The sequence below is a fragment of the Protopterus annectens genome, chromosome 12.part0, assembly GCF_019279795.1.
Source record: "Protopterus annectens isolate FY-2018-M chromosome 12.part0, PAN1.0, whole genome shotgun sequence".
NCBI lineage: Eukaryota > Metazoa > Chordata > Ceratodontiformes > Protopteridae > Protopterus > Protopterus annectens.
The window spans coordinates 1411981551-1412003148 of NC_056746.1; the positions used below are offsets into that span (position 1 = coordinate 1411981551).

Genomic DNA, 21598 nt, shown 5'->3' on the forward strand with positions numbered 1-21598 from the left:
AAACTAATAAAGCCACACAGCATCTCACAGTAAACGGTTTACACACTCTTAACTAACAATGACAAAATATATCCAAGTTAGTAAATGTCAAGCTAATGACATTTTTGTCAGTAAACATCCTAAGTAAATGTAACAAAATTAATGTTGGATTATAGTTAATAATTTAAGAGCTTCATCCTCTACTTTGCTCACACAGTGGGCCCTTGCTCATAATACAGTTTTGCAGCGCATCACAGAGGTTTAAGTTTATAAGCCATTAAAAAGCTTCTTCTTGTAGTCCCAGGCTTGCTTCTTTAAGTATTACTCTGTACCATTAAACGATCTTAATGGAGCCACCTGACCATACCAGACAAGAGTTCCTGGTGTCTCTCCTGAAAGGAAGCACTTATGCTTAGTACATTGTATCTGACTTATGCAGTGGATATAGAAAGTGTACACACCCCTGTTAAAATGCCAGGTTTTTGTGATATAAAAAAATTAGACCACAATAAATCATTTCAAAACTTTTCCCACCTTTAATGTGACCTATAATCTGTATAATCCAATTGAAAAAAAAAATATGTTGGGGGGAAAAAATAAAAAACATACAATAAGCTGGTTGCATAAGTGTGCACATCCTTAAACTAATACTTTGTTGAAGCACCTTTTAATTTAATTAAAGCATTCAGTCTTCTTGGGTAGGAGTCTGTCAGCATGGCACATCTTGACTTGGCAATACTTGCCCACTCTTCATTGCAAAAGCCCTCCAAACCTGTCAGATTGCAAGGGCATCTCTTGTGCACAGCCCTCTTCAGGTCACCCCACAGATTTTCCATTGGATTTAGGTCTGGGCTATGGCGGGACATTCCAAAACTTTAATTTTTTTTTCTGGTGAAGCCATTCATTTGTTGATTTGGATGTATGCTTGGGGTTCATTGTCATGTTGAAAGGTGAAATTCCTCTTCATCAGCAGCTTTCTAGCAGACGCCTGAAGGTTTTGGGCCAAAAGTGACTGGTATTTGGAGCTGTTCATAATTCCCTCCACTTTGACTAAAGCTCCAGTTCCAGCTGAAGAAAAGTAACCCCAAAGCATGATACTGCCACCACCATGCTTTACCGTGAGGGTGGTGTTCTTTTGGTAATGAGAAGTGTTGTTTTTGTGCCAAACATACCTTTTGGAATTGTGGCCAAAAAGTTCAACCTTGACCTCATCAGACCATAACACATTTTCCACATGCTTTTGGGAGACTTGATGTACTGCTTTGCAAATTTTAGCTGGGCCTGGATGTTTTTCTGTGTAAGAAAAGGCTTCCGTCTTGCAACCCTACCCCATAGCCCAGACATATAGAAAATATGGGAGATTGTTGTCACATGTAGTAAACAATCAGTACTTGCCAGAAATTCCTGGAGCTCCTTCAGTGTTGCTGTAGGTCTCTTGCCAGCCCCCCTGACCAGTTTTTGTCTTGTCCTTTCATCAATTTTGGAGAGACATCCAGTTCTTTGCAACGTCACTGTTGTCCTACATTTTCTCCACTTTTGATGACTGTCTTCACTGTGCTCCATGGTATATCCAATGTTGTGGAAATTTTTTTGTACCCTTCTCCTAACTTTTCAACAATGAGATCCCTTTGATGCTTTGTAAGCTCTCTGGGAACCATGGCTTTTGCTGTAGCAGACAACTGAATAAATGTCATGAAAATCCTACTAGGACAGCTGAACTTTATTTGGGGTTAATCAGAGTCTCCTTAATTGATGGTAAGTGTGTACCCAAGAAGACTAAATACTGTAATTAAATCAAAAGGTGCTTCAAGAAAGTATTAGTTTAAGGGTGTGCACACTTATTCAACCAGCTTATTGTACGTATTTTTTTATATTTTCCCCCTAACAGATTTGTTTGTTTTTCAATTGAATTGTACAGGTTATAGGTCACATTAAAGGTGGGAAAAGTTTTGAAATTATTTATTGTGTTCTCATTTTTTATATCACAAAAACCTGGCATTTTAACAGGGGTGTGAACACTTTTTATATCCACTGTAACTAAACCTTGTCTTAGCTCTGGTATGAAATTAGCTGCCATAGGGGGGAAATATAAAAAAATAAACCACAAGCATGTAAGAAAAGGTGAGGAGCTAACTGCAGTGACTGATCTCCGAGTGTTTCTCCTGCAATGGATTCAAGTAGTGGCAGTATCTAAAGCCACAATCAGTGCACCAATGTCAGATTTCAAGCAGTTCTACCAGGAAATACACCCTATGATATCAGGTGTGACAACATCCAAGTTTACATAATGGGTGTCGAATCCACAAGCTCCTCAATTCTTTCCTCATGTAGCCAAACCTCTTTTCCACCGCACTGTAAGACCATATTCTGCTACCAAAGAAGAAAGTGACACAAACCCAACATAAGTATGTTAGTATCCACAATCTTTTTCAAATGATGGTTTTATAGACATCTGTTTGGTTAACTAAACAGATGGTCAACAGGTTTTAATGTGTGTACGAGACTGGACGATTCTTCATGAAGGGGAATATGCCCTTTAGCTGAGAATTGTGCAGTCTCTGAGTTAATTATATGTAATTAGCAGGAGATGTGGGGGTATATCTCCACACATAGGCTGTGCTGGTGGGGCTTGCCCCTCTGCAAAAATTGATGCTTTCAGTTTTTTTTTCCACCTTGCTCTGAGATTGTTGCTTGGTGCATGCATGGCAGCTTGTAACGTGTGCAGCGTCAGTGGTTTTGTATCACCCTTGTGGATGTCTACATTTGGATCTTTCAAAATATTTAGATAGACTGTATACGTTACCAGCCACAATGACAAAACCTCAAAAGTACAGCAGGGAGGCAGTGGGGCACCCCTGCAAAGTTAAACTGTTATGCTGAGTTCCTCACAAATTCTCTGCCTTACTTTGTGGTGTATTTTGTACTAGGTGCAGAGGGAATACAAAGCAATGACTTCCTACCTGAATATGCCTGTGTAACACTGCAGTGAGGTCACCTGGAGAATATGCAAAACATCAACTGCAGCAGTAGGTTCACAAGCTGTAACCAGTAAGAAGAAGAACCAAAAGGAAAGGAGTAACAGCCATCTGAGGTTTTTTTTTTAAATAAGATATTTTCAGTAACTGTTTATCCTTAAGTACGTCCTCTCATAAGAAAGCAAATTCAGCTCGTAATGCCTGGCAAATGTATGGCCATTAGAATAAAGTCGCAACTATGAAGAAATAAGAATTTTAGATGTAACTGTAGTAGTACCAGCAAGGGTAGTGATATGTGATATGAGAATAAGACAAAAATATATACAATTAATAGTGATTTATGTGTATACTGATATGACAGAGAGAAAACAGTTGTTTGAATAAACAAAAAAAAATTGTGTTAGTAAATATGTCAATAGTGATGGTACAAGATTTTAACTGTAACCTGAGGAAAGAAAGGGGAAAAAATAAGACAAGATATTAAGCTGTTAAGGGAATTAATAAACTGTGGAGATTTAAAAGTAGTAAAGAATAGAGGATGGACATATAAAAGTAGAATTTTTGAGACTGAAATTGGTAATTTTGTTTACTTTAATACATGAAAGAAATAACAGGGGACGTACAGATTGTAGAGTTTTCAAATCATAGCGTGATATGGGCTAGAATTAGTGAAGATGGTGAAACATTAAAGGAGAGAAAAAGGATAAACACTTTAACTGCAGAGTTTAAAAACTAGGAAGAAAGGATAAGACAAGAAATATTGTGTAAAGATCATATTACAATTAGACCATTTATAAAATTAGACACAGTGGTGGATAGTGTATGGACAGAAGTACAAAAACTAAATATTTAGAAGTATAAAGAATAATAAAAAAAAGAAATAAGAATTATGAATAAATTTTACAGATTTATGAGAAAGACGCAGAACAAAGAAGTAACAAAATAAATGAAAACAGAGAAACAGATGTGTGGAAAGAATAGCGAAAAACTAAAAATTATGTTACGTATGCAAATATTTTTTTTTAAAGGAAAGAAAGAAAGATGAGGTTTTCCCCCATTTAGGTAAAGAAGTAAAAATGAGAAAAAAGATGGAGGGGTTGTGGTTTAGTGTAATGGTTGAGGTGTTTACCTCGCAGACAAGAGGTACATGGTTTCAGTCTCGCTAAAGGAAATTAGCTTGACTTAAAATGGTCCACAGTTAGTCTAGTATTTACCTATAAATGCTATCTTAGACAGCATGCAAAGGAAACACAAACAAAAAGATATTATGGAAAATGTAGAAAATGTTGTAGTGGCAATGTATGAAAAAAGAGGATATGGATAGGCAAGAAGAAAGGAAAGTGAAAAAAATTGTGAAAACATAAAGATTGTTTTAGGAAAATGATATAACAATAGAAGAAACAGAAAATATTTAAAGGAAGATAAGAATGAATCAGCAGCAGGATTACACTGTATAAGTTATAGAGATGAATAAATAAATATGAAAGTTTTTTTTTTACTGTTTAATGAATGGATGAAGGAAGCTATAATGAAAGAAGATATATATATGGTGGAGTGATAAAATCTATATGGAAAAAGGATGAAAGAAAAGAGATATAAAAAAAACAAAGACCTATAACACTGGAGAATACTGACTATAAAATATTTATGAAAATACTGCAAAAAAGGATGGAGAAAGCACTGGATGAGGTAGTAAGGGAGTGGATTTATGGTTTGAAGGATGAGAGGTAAAAGACATGTTAATTACAGTGAAAGTAGTAGTAGAGATGAAACTGAAAGAAAACAAAATTAAGACTGATACCATGTGAAGTAGCTGAAGGTTTCATAAAGGGAGCCATAAAGCAATGTGGCAGATTTTAGTGGCCTATGGCATAGGAGAAAATATTAAAGTAATAAAGACATGTTATGAACATTCATGGCTAGAAATGATGATAACCAGATGGATGGGAAAAATAAGTGTTAAGAGAGGAGTAAAACAAGGATGCCCAGTGAGTATGTGCTTGTACAGACATGCATGTATGAAACAAGGGAAATCAAGCTTATAGTGCTTTGTAAAAGTATGTACATCAAACCACATAAAGTACAGCTGTGTACATCAAACCACATAAAGTACAGTTGTGTACCTACCAAAAATGTATCAAGTGTATTCACTGTTGCAGTCATTACTCTTGGGTTATCCTGCTGGCAGGCGACCCGTAGTCGGCCAGAATTCCAAAGTCTAGGTCCAGCGTCGGTTGCTGTCGCCTCTTTCCTGACGTCAGTGCACCAGGGGTGCAAAAGATGCAGCCAATGCCATTTTCTTCAGTTTTTCTTGCCCCAGATGTCAGGTGCCTCCAAATTGGTAGGCTGAAAAAATATGCCAATAAGTATGTATGCACAAAAATAACATTTCCTTCATCTACAAGCAAATACACTGCATAGGTTGTATAGGATAGAGAAGCACAGATAAGTCCCAGCAAAGAAAAGGGGGATGGTGGGTGGGTAACCTGGACTGCAACAGTGAATACACTCGAACATCTACATTTATGGTAGGTACACAACTGTACTATGTTCATGTTTCACTGTTGCAGTCATTACTCTTGGGTTGAATCCCAAAGCTGAGGATGGTTGGCTGGGCTAAATAGGATTAGGAGAGGCTATGAGGCCCTGCAGAACTGCAGTGGCAAAGCCTGCTCTGGATTTAGAGTAAAGAGGTAAGTGGTAGTGCTTTGTGAAAGTGTGCACTGAACTCCAAGTTGCAGCCTCTAAGATGTCTTTGGTTGGTACTCCTCTAAGGAAGGCTGCTGAAGTGGCTGCTGCTCTGGTAGAATGAGGCCTAATGCCCTTATGCACTGATTTGCCATGTTGAAAATAGCAGAAACGGATGCAATGGCATTTAGAAATAGTCTGTTTTGAGATAGCCTTTCCTTGTGATCCTGCAGCATATGACACAAAGTTGCTCAGTCTTTCTGAAAGCTTTAGTTCTGTCCAAGTAGAAGTGTAACTGCCTGTGTATGTCCAAAGAATGCAGAATTTTCTCACCCTTGTTCTGTGGGTTTGGATAAAAGGTAGGCAAGTGAATGGTTTGGTTGAGGGCCACACTGGACACCACCTTAGGCATAAATGTTGGGCTTGTCCTCAGAGAAACCCTGTCTGGGTGAAAAATGATAAAAGGTTACACAGCCATGAGTGCTTGTAACTCTGAGACTCGTCTTGCAGAGGTTATTGCTAGGAGCAGAGCTGTTTTCCAGGATAAGAATTTTATATCAGCTGTTGAGGCTGGCTCAAAAGGAGGCAGTGTGAGTTTTCCAAAACATAATTGAGGTCCCATGCCAGAATTAGTGCTCTCCTTGGAGGCCTGATGTTTTTGACCCCTCTGAGGTACTGCTTTATTAAAGGATGAGAAAAGATAGGTGGTTCTGTATTGTAATGGGCTGAAATGGCAGAGGGATGAATCTTAATTGATGAGAAAGAAAGGCCTTTGTTCAGCATCTCAGTTAGGTATTGTAAAATCTGAGGGATATTTGGTACACACGTGTCAATGCCTTGCTCCTGGTTCCAAGCACAAAATCTCTTCCATTTTTCTGCATAAGATTTTCTGGTACTGGGCCTCCTGGCCTCCAAGATAACATCCATAACAGCTTTTGAAAGAGGAGTGTTCTGAATGGCTACATTATCCGCCATGCTGCCAGATTTAAGGTCCTGAGTTGGCTGTGCAGGACCCGATTGTTTTGTTGAGTCAGCAAGTGAGAGATTTGAGGCAATATCCATGCTGGACCTTGAGACAAGCTCTTTAGGATTGGATAAGAGTGCTGGCATGGCCAGTCTGGTGCAATCAGTATAATTTTTGGCTTCTCTTGTCTGACCTTTAGAAGTACCCTGGGAAGGAGAGGCAGTGGAGGAAAGGCATATACTGTTAGATGTTTCCAGCTGAAGAATAGGGAGTCCACTCTCCATGCTTGCTTGTGATAAATCCTTGTGCAAAATCTCTGCAATTGGCAGTTGTGACGGGAGGCAAATAGATCTATGTCTGGGCATCCCCATTTCCTTGTTATCATGCTGAAGACTTGTGGATCCAATTTCCATTCGTGGGGATCCATGATGTTTCTGCTTAGTTCCTCTGCCAGAGTATTTGTTTTTCCTGGCAGGAATTGTGCTTGCAGGTGAACTTGATAAGCCAATGCTGTGTCCCATAAGGTCATTGCTTGTCTGCAGAGGGGGTAGGAATGTGTACCTCCCTGCTTGTTTATGTACCACATGACTGTAGTATTGTCTGTCTTTATCAGTAGCTGTCCTGGTTGAAGAAGATCCTTGAAAGCTGTCAGGGCATTTTGAACAGCCAGCATCTCTTTTTGATTGCTGTGAAGATGCATCTGGCTTGCAGGCCATGTGCCCTGAATACATTTTCCTGCCATATGGGCCCCCAGGCATAATCTGATGCATCTGTTGTCAGTGTCTGTCTGGCTGTGGGTAAACTGAATGGCAGACCCTTGTTGTGGTGACAGGCCTCTGCCCACCATCGAAACTCCTGTTGTAGGCAGGGAATGAGTGTAATTACTGTCTCCAGGCTGTGGCAATGCTGAGTCCAAACACTTTTTAGATACCATTGTAGTTTCCTCATATGCAGTCTGGCATATGGAATTAATAGAATGCAAGATGCCATGAAACCCAAGACCTGCAGGATTTTCCTTGCAGATAAGTGGGTTTTTGTTGCCAATTTTTTGAAGTGTTTTTGTTTGTCTGGCGTGAGATAAGCCATCTGGGCAGTTGTATTTAAGCTTGCACCCAGGAATATTATCTCTTGAGAGGGCACTAGTTTTGATTTCTTTTCGTTTACTGTGTACCCTAGGCCAATTAGTAGTCTTTTTACAAATGCCAGATGCTTTAGAAGAATGTCTTTGTTCTCTGCTTGAATAAGGCAGTCGTCCAAGTAAGGATATATTTGAATTCCTCTTTGTCTGCAAAACGCAATTACTGGTGCCAGGCATTTTGTGAAGACCCTGGGCGCAGTAGATAAGCCAAAGGGCAGTGCAGAGAATTGGTATTGCATTGAGCCAGCTATGAATCTGAGGTATCTTCTGCAAGATTGTCTGATTGGGACATGCAGGTATGCCTCTTTTAGGTACAAAGTTACGAGCCAAGCCTTCTTGCCCAGCATGGGCAGTAGCTGCTGTAGAGTCAACATCTTGAATTTTGGAACTTCCAGAAACGTATTTAGTATGGACAGGTCCAGTATTGGTCTCCAGGTTTTGTCCTTTCTGGGCACAAAGAAAAGTCTGGAGTAAAATCCTTGCCCCTGCTCTTGTAGTGGTACTTGCTGAATAGCCCTCATGTCCATGAGGGCTGTAATTTGCTTTTGTGCCTCTGCCCATTGATTGTGTGGCAGGTCTGGCATACCTTTTGACCTTGGTAGGGTGTGAAAATGGAACCTGTAGCCTTGGGACACTATGTTCAAGACCCATTTGTCTTGGGTAACCATTTGCCAATTTGATGAAAAAAGTGCTAGTTTCCCCCTAAGAGGGCTGCCAAAAGAAAAGTGCTTGGGTCTGGCAGAGGAAAGTCATTGGGACTGTTTCCTGTAAGGTTGTGATTTGTCTTCTCCGCTTTTGGAGGTAGGAACACCCCATTGTTTAGGCTTGTATGAGCCTTGGGGCTGAGATCTGCCTCTGGGATGCCTGTATCTGCCTCTTTGCGGTCTGTCTGACACTGGAAAGGACCAATTTTTAGAAGGCCAGTTTCTGCTAAATCTGGGTGGCTGTGACTGTAAGAAATCCTTAACTGTCTGCATGGATTTTGCTTTATCCTCCATTTTTTTCAACACCTCTTCCGCTTTAGTACCAAACAAAGTATCATGCTGTAATGGAGCATCTAATAATTTTGCTTTAACATGATCAGGCAGATTCTGTTCCTTTAACCAAGCATGCCTTCTAATAACAGAACCTGTTACAGCGGCCCTGCAAGAGGCCTCCAGTGAATCATAACCACATTGCAAAGTATGCTTTCCCACTTGTTCAGCTGCATGCAATCAATCCTGCATTTCCTTGTTCTCTGAACATTCAGTATTTGTCAACAATTTCTGTTTAAGCAGTGACATTAAATATTGCTGATATTTAAGCATATGAAACTGACAATTTAAAGCCCTTACAGCCAAGGTAGCAGAAGTGTAAACTTTTATCCCCCATCTGTCCAGAGCCCTAGAATCCCTATCAGAGGGGACAGGGTTTTTTGCAGTGGAAGCTTTGACCCCTTTGGGACCCTGAGATATAGTTTCTGGGTCAGCAGCGGGGTTTTTATATAGGAATTTATGAGAATCCGGGACCCTGTAGTATCTGTCAGGCTTAGCAGGTGCAGGGGGTAAAGAGTCAGGGGACAGGCCGAACTCTGAAAATACATCACCTACAATGTCTAGAACAGGAGGAATTAGCAAGGGGTCTGTGCTGAGGAAGTAGCAGAAAGTCTCTGAGCCTTTTCTTAGATTCAGAATAATCTTGGCTCTCCCAGTGGAAATGCTCCCTCATGGTATGCAGGGTTTCCCCAAAAGAATAATCCTCAGGAGGAGAGGCTGAAGGAATGGATTCTTCAGCATCAGAGTCCCCATAGGGAAGCATGGAATAATCCTGTTCAGAAGAGGAATCAGAGGAAATAGAAACCTGATCAGAAGAATCATATTCCGTCTCTTGCCTAGGCCTCTTATCAGGAGGGGGATGGGAACCCCTGATCAAAGTAATTAGGTCTTCGGCCATGTTAAGCATCTGTTTTTTAGGCATGGAAGTCTGAGTAGGAAAATGCTGTACTTGTTTCTTTGTCTTTAGAGTCACTTTAGCCTTTGTCTTTGAAGCTGGTAGATGGCTTAACATATAGTTGTGTAGGTCTGAAGACACCCTCAGAAGCCGATGCCTGCTCAGCGGCTCCGGACCCATCTGAGGGAATGATTTCTGAGTGTCCAATACCTTGAGTTTCCTGAGGACCAGTCGGCTCCACGTGGGAGTTGGAAGCGGCCTGTGGCTCTGAGGTAGCAGGCGCCAGGGGCTGCGAAAGCACCTCACTGAGAACCGGCGACTGGCCTAACGGAGGCCTCGTCGTCGGTTTTGGACCTCGGATGCCTATCCTTTTCCTTGCGTTTTTTGTAAACTCCGGTCGTTGGCTGTTCCAACGGCATTATATAATTAAATCTTCGGCCAAAGTAATGAAATGCAAAATTGAACCGACGCTTAATAGTGCGTTGGTTAAATCTAGCACAAAACCGACAACTAGCAACGTTGTGATCAGGGCCTAGGCAAGGAATACAGTAAGAGTGAAAATCCTTATGAGGTATTTACTTCCCACAAGAAATACAATTGTTAACTTTTTCTGACATCGGTCAGGAGCAAGAAAAAAGTTTCCCCAACGGGGTACTTAGCTTTAATGAAGACTTCGGTTCTGAAATTCGGATTTGAAAATCTCAGGAGTCGGCCGACCGGCTCTTGCAGACTGCTTTTGCTTCGGGCACCGCGCGGCAAGAAAGACTGAGGAAAATGGCGTCGGCTGCATCTTTTATACCCCTGGCGCACTGACGTCAGGGAAGAGGCGACAGCAACCGACGCCGGACCTAGACTTTGGAATTCTGGCTGACTGCGGGTAGCCTGCCAGCAGGATAACCCAAGAGTAATGACTGCAACAGTGAAACACGATGAACATCAGCTTCTAGAATGCTTCTAGAAAAAGAAGCCAAGATCCTTACAGAGTGGGCCTTGATCCTGCCTGGAACAGATTTGTCATGGTGAGTATAACAAAAGGTAGTAGCCTTAGACAACCATTTGGAAGTAATCTGTTTTGACACAGGTTGTTCCTTCCTCTTACTTTCACAAGAAATTAACAATTGATCAGAGGGTCTGAAAAATTTAGTTCTGTCAAGATAGTACCCGAGTTGTCTGTGGACATCCAAGGTATGGAGTATCCTTTCTACATCATTTTAGGTTCAGGAAAGAAAACGGGGAAAAGGATAAAACAACTTTTTCATTTGTTAATACATGAAAAAACATAAAGATAAGGATAGAGACAGACCGCATAAGGCCAAGCCTTCCGATGACACCACCATTAAACAGGTCAGAAGTTCTTCGGAATTCAGTGAGGTGCTTTCGCAGCCCCTGATGCCAGACTCGATTACTTCGCAGGCCTCTACTGAGACCCTTTCGGAGTCCTGTATGCCGCAGATGTCTGTATCGTCTAATGAGCCTTCGCCTGTCTCTGCCTCGGTTGGGTCCGGAGCCGCTAAGCAGGCACAGAATTCCGAGGATACCACCTGCACTTCGGATTTCACTTCAAGGCCTTCGCCCTGTCTTCTGACTAACACACCGACAGCACTGAGGGATACAATTCAGGCCAGACTTAGGGCTACTCCAAAGAAAACAGCAAAATGTCTCCATTCCACTACTCCCCCCCCAAAACTAGAATGCTTAAAATGGCAGAGGATCTCATCACTTTCATTAGGGGTAATCGGGCCACTTAAGCCAAAAGGAGAAGGAAACATTCTCCAGACATCCAATAGGATTTAGACTCGGAGGGATCTGACTCCTCTGTTTTTGAAGAGGAAAATCCTCTTACTGCCTATGAAGACTCAGATGCAGAAGAATCTACTCCTTCTGCATCACCTCCGGAGGACTTTTCCTTTGGGGAAACCCTCCACACCCTCAGGGAACACTTCCAATGGGAATCAACGGATTTCCCTCAATCCAAAAATAGACTAAGAAAGTTTCTGGACCTACCCCAGCATAGACCTCTGGCCATCCCACCCATCTTGGACTTAGTAGATGATGTTTACCAAGAATCCAGCCTTACCCCTGACACCCTTCCACTTGCCCGCAGAAAACCTGACAGGTACTACAGGGTACCTGACTCACATAAATTCCTCTACAGAAATCCTATAGCAGATCCAGAGGTGATTAATCAGGGACCTAAAGGAGTTAAGGCTACCCCTGCTAAGAATCCTACTCCCTCAGACAAAGATGGACAGATGGGGTAAAAAGTATATACCTCTGCAACTTTAACTAAAAGGGCTCTCAACTGTCAGTTCCATATGTTAAAATATCAACAGCACACTTTGGAACTTTTGAAACAGAAAATTTCTGCTTAACCAGATTTTGCCAACAATAAAGAGTTAGCAGAATTACTGCACTCTTCATCTCAGGTGGCAAAGCACTCCTTGCACTGTGGATTTGACACCCTAGAAGCTTCTAACAGGACAGCAGTGACAGTATCTGTTATCAGAAGACATGCATGGTTGAAGGAACAACATCTCCCTGATCATGTCAAAGCTAAAATCATGGATGCAACTCTTGACAAAGACTGCTTGCTCAGACAGAAACTGAAGAGGTACTTAAAAAAATGGAAGACAAAGCAAAATCGATGCAGACTGTTAAAGATTTTCTTCAAGTACAACCTCCTAGGTTCAGCAGAAATTTTCCCTCTAAACACTGGTCCTTTCCTGCACCAAACAGGCAGACATAAGGCAAAACCCATAGGACAGACCCACCAGGACTCAAACTCAGGGCCAGCAAAGAACAAAACAATAGCCCCACTCAAACACTAGAGCAGGGGGTTCAAAAGCACCCCTGTATGGAAAAAACTCTCAATGACTACCTTTCCCATCTCTGCCTGCCTCCACCACAACAAAAGCTAGGAGGAAGGCTATCTTTATGCAGAAAAAAATTGTAACTCTATAATAAAAGATCAATAGGTCTTAAAAATCATTGCTCAGGGGTACAAATTCAATTTCAGAGAACTACCACCTCCAAGAGGGTACTCAGACCTACCTCCAAACCAGTGGGCAGAAGCACTAAAACAAGTGCAAAACTTGATATCCCTAGGGGCAGTAGAAAGTACAGTTTTGTACCTACCATAAATGTAGATGTTCGAGGGCTATTACAGCTGCAGTAATCACATATGGGTTTTCACAAAGTCTTGGTCCTCTTCTGGCGTCAGGAAGGCTAGAGTATATAAGACACAGCCATCTTCTTCAGTCTTTCTTGCCCCAGATGTCAGGTGCCCCCAAAAGGAAGGCAATACATAAATAAATCTAATCCACAAAAGTAAGCAAATAAAACATAGCAGGATAACCCAGTCAGCAGGTATGAAGAGGTATTCAGGCCCCAAGGTCTTACCAAGTGGGGAAGGAGGGTGGGAAACCTGTACTGCAGCTGTAATAGCCCTCGAACATCTACATTTATGGTAGGTACAAAACTGTACTATGTTCATCGTGCATTACAGCTGCAGTAATCACATATGGGTAGAATCCCAAAGCTATGCATAGGGTGGTAGGTACTATGGAACTGGGTTGAGCTAGAATGCCCTGCAAAACTGCAGTGGCAAAGCCTGCTCTTGTTCTGGAGTATAAAGGCAGATGGTAGTGTTTTGTGAAGGTATGTACAGAACTCCAAGTGGCTGCCTCCAAGATATCTTTAGTAGGCACTCCTCTGAGGAAAGCTGTAGAGGTGGCTGTGGCCCTAGTGGAGTGAGGTCTGATACCAGTAGGGACAAGCTTTCCATGATAGGAATAACAAAAGCGTATGCAGTGACCAATCCACTTGGAAATGGTCTGTTTGGTAACAGGTTTCCCTTGACCCCCACAGCATAGGAAGCGGGAGTTGATCTGATTTTCTGAAGGATTTGGTTCTGTCCAAGTAATAACGTAGCTGCCTATGGATGTCTAAAGAGTGTAGCAGCCTTTCCCTTTGTTTTGAGGGTTAGGGTAAAAGGTAGGAAGGTGTATGGCCTGGTTTAAGGCTACCCTAGATACCACTTTAGGCATAAAGGAAGGGTTGGTCGCGAAGGAAACCCTGTCCTGATGGAAGATGAGGAATGGCTGCACCGCCATGAGGGCCTGTAACTCAGATACTCTACGAGCTGAAGTGATGGCCAGGAGAAAAGCTGTTTTCCAGGACAAATATTGTAATTCTGTTGAAGCAGCCGGTTCAAAGGGAGGTAATGTCAATTTTTACAGTAGTTAAGGTCCCAAGCTGGCACTGGCTGTTTCCTTGGAGGTCTTATGTTCTTAGCCCTCTGAGGAACTGTCGAGGAGTGGGTGTGAGAATAAAGGAGGATCCATGTTGAATTCTGCAGAGATTGCTGAGGCATGTATTTTGATTGAGGAAAATGAAAGTCCATTGCTCAAAAGTTCAGCTAGGTACTGCAAAATCTGAGGTAGGTTCAATTTTCTAGGGTCCTGCCCTCGTTATAATTCCAACAGCAAAACCGCTTCCATTTTGCGGGAGTAGCTTTTCTAGTAGATGGTCTTCTGGCCTCCAAAATGACATCCTGCACCTCTTTGGAGAGTAGTGTCTGATGTGATGCTAAGGAATTTTCCATGCAGCGAGACTGAGAGTTTTCAGCTGACTGTGAAGGGTTTTGAAATTGTTCTGCGTCAGCAGTAGAGGTGTTAGAGGCAGGGCCACGGAGGAGTGTGTGTTAGGCTCCTCAGGAGTGGATACCAGTGTTGTCTCGGCCAGTCCGGAGCAATCAGTATCATCCTCGGCTTGTCTGTTCTTACTTTCAAAAGTACCTTGGGCAGAAGAGGTAGAGGTGGGAATGCATAAACTGACCAAGTTGTCCATGTGAAGGAAAGAGCGTCCACTTTCCAGGCCTTTGGGTGTAAGGTCCTTGAGCAAAACCTTTTTAATTGATGGTTTCTGTGGGAGGCAAAAAGATCTATATCTGGCCTTTGAACAATCTCTGTAAACACCTGTGGATGTAGCTTCCATTCGTGAGGATCTGTCATATGTCTGCTCAGAGTGTCTGCCTGTGTGTTTTCCATTCCTGGCAGGTACTGTGCCTGAAGTTCTATTTGTCCTTCCAGAGCCAGGTTCCAAAGAGTCATGGCTAGTCTGCACAAGGGGTATGAATGAGTTCCTCCTTGTTTGTTTATGTACCACATTACTGTGGTGTTGTCTGTTCTTATGAGCAGTTGTCCTGGATGCAGGAATTCTCTGAACGCTGAGATTGCATTTATTACTGCCAGCATTTCTTTTTGATTGACGTGAAGGTGCTTTTCTTTTTGGGGCCATCTGCCCTGAATGCACCTGTCCTTCATGTGCGCTCCCCAGGCGTAATCTGAAGCGTCTGTGGTTATGACTTGTGTAGCTTGAGGCTTGCAGAATGGGAGGCCTGTGTTTACTTGGCATGCTTGGGCCCACCATATGAATTCCTTTTGAAGACAGGGAATTATTGGAATCTCCGCTTCCAAGCTGTGACTGTGTTGAGACCATAGATTTTTTAGGTACCATTGAAGTTTCCTCATGTGCAGCTTTATGGGATTAGAAGAATGCAAGATGCCATGAATCCCAGAGCCTGCAGGATTTTCCTTGCAGTAAGCCTGGTACTTTTTGAAAGTATTTTGAAGTAATGAGATAGTTGCCCTTGTTTTTCTGGCGTAAGGTAAGCCATCTGGGTGTTTGTGTCCAAGTTGGCACCCAGGAAGGTTATTTTCTGAGAGGGTGTTAGCTTTGATTTCTCCTTGTTGATGGTGTATCCCAGAGAAAGCAGTAACCGTGTCACATATGCCAGGTGTTTCAGAAGTATGTGTTTGCTGTCCGCTTGGATCAGGCAGTCGTCCAGATAAGGGTAAATTTGTATCCCTTGAAGTCTGCAGTATGCAATCACTGATGCCAGGCACTTGGTGAATACTCTGGGCAGTAGATAAGCCAAAGGGCAATGCAGAGAATTGATAGTGGTTTGAACCTGCAAGAAATCTGAGGTATCTTCTGCAACTTTGTCTGATTGGGACATGCAGGTATGCCTCCTTGAGGTCCAATGTTACCAGCCAGAACCCCTTGCCCAGCATGGGAAGGAGTTGCTGTAATGTGAGCATCTTGAATTTTGAAGAAATGTGTTTAGGATGGATAAGTCCAGTATGGGTCTCCAGTCGCCTTTTCTTGGCACCAGAAAAAGCCTTGAATAAAACCTTGTGCTTGTTGGTGCGTAGGTACCTTTTGTATAGCCCTCATGTTTAGGAGCTTTGTAATTTGTAGTTGTGCCTCTACCCTTTGATTTTGTGGTAGATTTGGCATGCCTCTCATTTTGGAAGAGTGTGAAAATGGAATTTGTAGCCTCTGTTTATAATGTCCAGAATCCATTTGTCTGTTGTGACAATATGCCAATTGTTTGCAAATAGTGCCAGTTTCCCTCCCAAAGGTGCTGCCAGTTGAATTTTGCTTGGCATGGAAATGAGGGAGTCATTGAGTCTGTTTCCTGTACTGCTGTGCACTGTCGTCACCACCTCTTGGTGCTGGTGACTGCCATTGTCTGCCTCTATAGGATCCTTGGGCTTGTCCTCTGCCCCTTCTGCGTCTGTATCTGCCTCTTTGGGGCTTGTCAGTGGTTGGAAAGGACCAGTTTTCTGAAGGCCAATTCCTGCTGAACCATGGTGGCTGAACCTGTAAGAAAGCTTTGACAGTTTGCATAGATTTTGCTTTTTCTTCCATTTTACGTAATATATCCTCAGCATTAGCACCAAAAAGAACATCCTTATGTAAAGGTGCATCCAGAATTTTTGCTTTCACATGGTCTGGCAGATTTTGTTCCCTAAGCCATGCATGTCTGCGAATGACTGATCCGGTAGCGGCCGATCTGCTGGAGGCCTCTAGGGCATCATAACCACATTGTAAAGTGTGCTTACCCACTTGCTCTGCACTATGCATCATATCCTGCAACTCTTTTATATCTGGTTGTTCAGGTTGTGACATTTTGGTCTTTAATTGTGATAACAGGAATTGTTGATATTTAATCATATGAAACTGGCAGTTTAAGGCCCTCATGGCTAGGGTGGCGAGGTATAAACCTTCTTACCCCACCTTTCTAGAGATCTAGATTCCCTTTCCAGGAAGTGGATTCTTGGCCGTGGAGGCCTTAATTCCTTTAGGGCCTTGAGAAATAGTTTCAGGGTCTGCATTATGGCCTTTGTAGAGGAACTGATGAGAATTAGGTACTCTGTAATACCTATCCGGCTTAACTGGTGCAGGAGGCAGAGAATCAGGATTAAGGCAGGCCTCGAGTAGACATCATCCAATACCTCCAAAACAGGAGGAATAGCCAAAGGTCTATGCTGAGGTAACCAGAGAAATTCCCTAAGCCTTTTCTTGGAGTCTGAAAGTCTTGGCCTTCCCAGTGGAAGTGCTCTCTCAAAGAGTGTAAGGTTTCCCCAAAAGAAAAATCCTCAGGGGGGGATACAGAAGGAATAGACTGCTCTGCATCCGAATCCTCGAAAGGGGAACAAGAGTGTTCTTCAGCATCAGAATGTTCTGATAAAATGGATCCCTGGTCAGAAGTAGGAGAATCCTCCTCTACTCTGGGTCTCTTGTCGGGGGCCTGGGAGCCTCTGATAAGAGTGATAAGGTCCTCAGCCATTTTAAGCATGTGCTTCTTAGGCATGGGCCCAGGTGATGGGCCCTTGCCGGCCTAGCATGGTGCCTGGCTGTTTTGGATTTAGTGAAGGCCTTGATAGAGAAAGATGATGAAGGCCTAAATACACCATGGGTGGATGTAGATCTATCCACATTGGTAGGCTCGACATATGCAGGGGCTTGTTGTAGTCTGGGAAAGGGCGAAGAACCAGCGGTCTACAGAAGACCCCGCCGAGGAGTGTCGCCGGTAGTCAGGGACTGCAAAGGCGTCTCACTGAGAACCGGGTGGAGCCTGCTTGGCGGTCCTTTTCTTTGTTTTTAGACAAAGCGGTAGTCGGAGTATCCCATTTTATAATTAAACGCTTTACCAAAAGTGCTGCTTGATAGTGCGTTTATTGAAGGTAGCGCCAGCGACAGCCCGAGACATCGTGGTCTGGGCCCAAACAAGGTATGCAAAGGGAATGGAAATCCTTATGCGGTATTTGCTTCCCACAAGAAATACAATTATTAACTTTTTCTGACATCGGTCTGAGGCAAGAAAAGATTGCTTTAATGAAGACTTGTTCCAAAATTTTTCGTAATTCAGGAGCTGGCCGACCGGCACAAAGACTGAAGAAGATGGCGTCGGCTGTGTCTTATATACTCTAGCCTTCCTGACGTCAGAAGAGTCAACAACCGGACCAAGACTTTGGAATTAAACCCATATGTGATTACTGCAGCTGTAATGCACGATGAACATCCTGTACCTCCAGAACAAGTTGCAAAAGGATTCTTCTTCTTCTTTCGTCTTTTTCCTGGTTAGGGGTCACCACAGCGGATCACCTCTGTCTGCTCATGATTGGCAGTGGAGTTTTACAGTGCCAAGTTGCCAGCCTGGCACCCAACCTTCCCACACACATGCACACACTCACACCTAGGGCCAACTTAGAGTGCCCAATCCACCTACAGCATGTCTTTGGGATGAGGGAGGAAACCGGAGCACCCGGAGGAAACCCACGCGACTACAGGGAGGACATGTAGACTCTGCAAAGAAGGCACCCCAGCCAAGGATTGAACTAGAGAACCTCTTGCTGTGAGGCGGCAACATTAACCGCTGCACCACCGCGGCCGCCCAAGTTGCAAAACGATTCTATTCCAGACTATTCCTTGTTCCCAGGAAAGAGGGGACTTGGCGTCCCATCCTGGACCTATACTTTTTCAATACCTTCCTGGTAATCCCAAAATTCAAAATGCTTACCTTACAACAGCTTTTACCAATGCTGCCAAAGAAAGCTTGGATGGTCACCTTAGACCTAAAGGATGCTTACCTGCACATCCCAATAAGGGAATTGTGCAGAAATTACTGCGCTTCAGAGCAGGATCATTACACTTTCAATTCTCTGCTTTACCCATTGGCTTATCTACTGCTCCCAGGGTATTCACCAAATGTCTAGCTCCTGCCATTGCCTTTTGCAGGCAAAACAATATACAGATTTACTCTTAGCTGGACGACTGTCTCATCCAGGCAGACTGTAAGGAACTGCTCCTGCAACACCTCTCATTTGTAAAAACCCTACTCACCTCTCTGGGGTTCACTATCAATGAAAGGAAATCAAAACAGACACCAGGAAAATCATATTTCTGGGAGCCTTACTTGACACACAACAGCAAATGGCCTTTCTGTCCCCAGAAAAACAAAGTTTCCTACCAAAATACTTCACTACTCTGGCCTCCCAAACCCAGCTTTCTGCCAGAAAATTCCTGCAAGCTCTAGGGTACATGGCCTCATGCATCCTCCTGGTACCTCTGGCCAGACTGCACATGAGGAAAATTCAGTGGTACCTAAAGAAACTATGGTGTCAACACTCACAATCTCTGGACACCTCCCTGCCTGTGATCCCTTGCATAAGATCCAAGTTCCTCTGGTGGACCCAGGCCTGTGCTCTGAACAAGGGACTTCCATTCACCCTCCGTCCATCAGACCAGACCATAACTACAGATGCTTCGGACATAGCATGGGGCGCCCACCTAGAAAGCAGGTGTGCCCAAGGTCTCTGGGACACAGAAATACTACCCTTGCACATCAACCTAAAGGAAATGATAGCAGTGCAAAACTCTCTGGCCTCCTTCAAATCCTATCTCATACCAGGGGTTCTTCTCATAAAAACAGACAACACCACAGTCAGTTGGTACATCAACAAATAGGGAGGGACTCAATCTTACCCTCTGTGCAGACTAGCCATGAACCTGTGGCTAGCAGCCTCATCCATGGGACGACATCTTATAACCCAATACCTACCGGGCATCAGCAACACCCTAGCAGACCACCTAAGCAGAAACCTGCTGGACCCACACGAATGGCAAATCCACAGAGACATTGTTCTGCAAATTTCCCACACATGGTGGACCTGTTAGGTGGACCTCTTTGCCTCTCATTTAAATCACGAAGTATAGAAATTCTGCCCCACAGAGTACCATCACCTGGCCTGAAAGGTCGATTCCCTGACCTTCACTTGGAATACCCTCTTTGTGTATGCATCCCCACCTCTTCCTCTCATTCCAAAATTATTAATCAAGATAAGGAAGGAAAAACCAATAGCAATACTCATTGCCCCAGACTGGCCCAGACAGCACTGGTATCCACTGCTGCACAGCCTATCTCACCAGCCTCCCTGGCAGCTACCTCTGATACCTCACCTGCTATCCGGGGGGGGGACAATGCTGCACCCAGACCTTCAGACACGCAAGCTCTCAGCATGGCTTATTCTACCATGACAAACAAGGAATCTATGCTAAGCAAGCAAGTCCTTGACGTCATCACAGAAGCCAGAAGGCCCAACACCAGAAAATCTTACGCTGGAAAATGGAAAAGATTCTGCGCCTGGAGCCAGTCCAACGGGGCAGACATACATCTGCCCTCCATTCCTTTCCTCTTATTCTAGATTATCTTGCTGAGCTTCTTAATAAGGGTCTCTCCTGTTCCTCCATAAAGATCCATGCCACGGCCATATCGGCACACTTTGATACAGAACAGCCATTGTTCTCCCACAGGGGCACAGGGGAAACCAATAACCACACAGACAATTTCCAAATGGATAGCACACTGCATCCAATTTGGCTACCCCCTGCATAGAAAACCACCCCCTAGGACATCAGAACCCATTCCACTAGGGCGACCTCTGCTTCTACAGCATTCCTTCGAGGGGTACCCACCAAGGACATCATGGAAGCTGTCACATGGACTTCTGTCCACACCTTCACCAAACATTACCATCTGAATCTATTCTCAAAAGCTAGGGATGGGTTTGCCTCTGCAATTCTGCAGGGCATGCTCACCCAATCTTACATGTCTATCAACCTTCCACCCTTCTCTTTAGCTTTGGGAATCTTCCCAATGGTTAGGACTGCAGCAGTGAAACACAAAGAACATAGCACAGTTGAGTACACTTACCATAAATGTAGATGTTCCAGTGTGTTCACTGCTGCAGTCAGGCTTTCTTTTCCTCCTTCCCCCTGATATCTGCTATCCTTAGAGAGAGACATATTTCTATGGAGGTCCCTGACCCCAGGACTATTAATAATTATTAAAATTGGACTTCTTTGGTTGGTTAAGGCAAGAAAAACTGAGGTAATGGCGTCGCCTGCTCTCCTTTATAGGTCAGACGACCTGACATCACCCAGCAAGCGACAGCAGCTGACGCACAAAACCTTGACTGTGGTATTCGGACTGACTGAGGCTACCACAGCATGGATAACCCAATGGTTAGGACTGCAGCAGTAAAACCCAAAGAACATCCTCAGTTGCTTAGACCAGAAGGGAGTCACCACAATGACCTTAGGGGATTCCTTCTGTGTCTTCAGAAGTACCACGGATACTAGTGGAATGGGTGGAAAGGCATACAGGAACATCCCTGTGTAAAGAAAAGAAATGGCATCTGTCTTCCAGGCCTTCTTGCATGGAGTCCTGGAACAGAATTTTACCAGTTGATTGTTCACAGAAGATGTAAAGAGGTCTACTTGAGGAACTCCCCACAGATAGATCAAATCTTGGAAGACCCTCAGATCTAGTTTCCATTCATGAAGATCTGTTCTTGTCCTGCTTAGCTTTTCTGACACACAGTTTTGCACTGGCAGAATATGGGATGCCTGTAGAGTGAGATTGTGCTGTGTAGCTATATCCCAAACTAACATAGTTACTCTGCAATCGGGATACGACCTGGTTTCCCCAAGCTTGTTGATGTGGTATTGTTTGTAACCATTTGAAGAGGTCCAGGGGACCAAAAATGGTTCAGAGAATTGAGTGCTTTGATCAGG

General features: G+C 43.5%; 1 protein-coding gene across 1 annotated transcript in view; it reads right to left on the reverse strand.

Moving 5' to 3' along the window:
- DHX35 (DEAH-box helicase 35) overlaps nucleotides 1–21598 on the reverse strand; it is an 844978-nt gene that overhangs the window by 106499 nt on the left and 716881 nt on the right. The gene's annotated exons all lie outside the window — the stretch shown is intronic.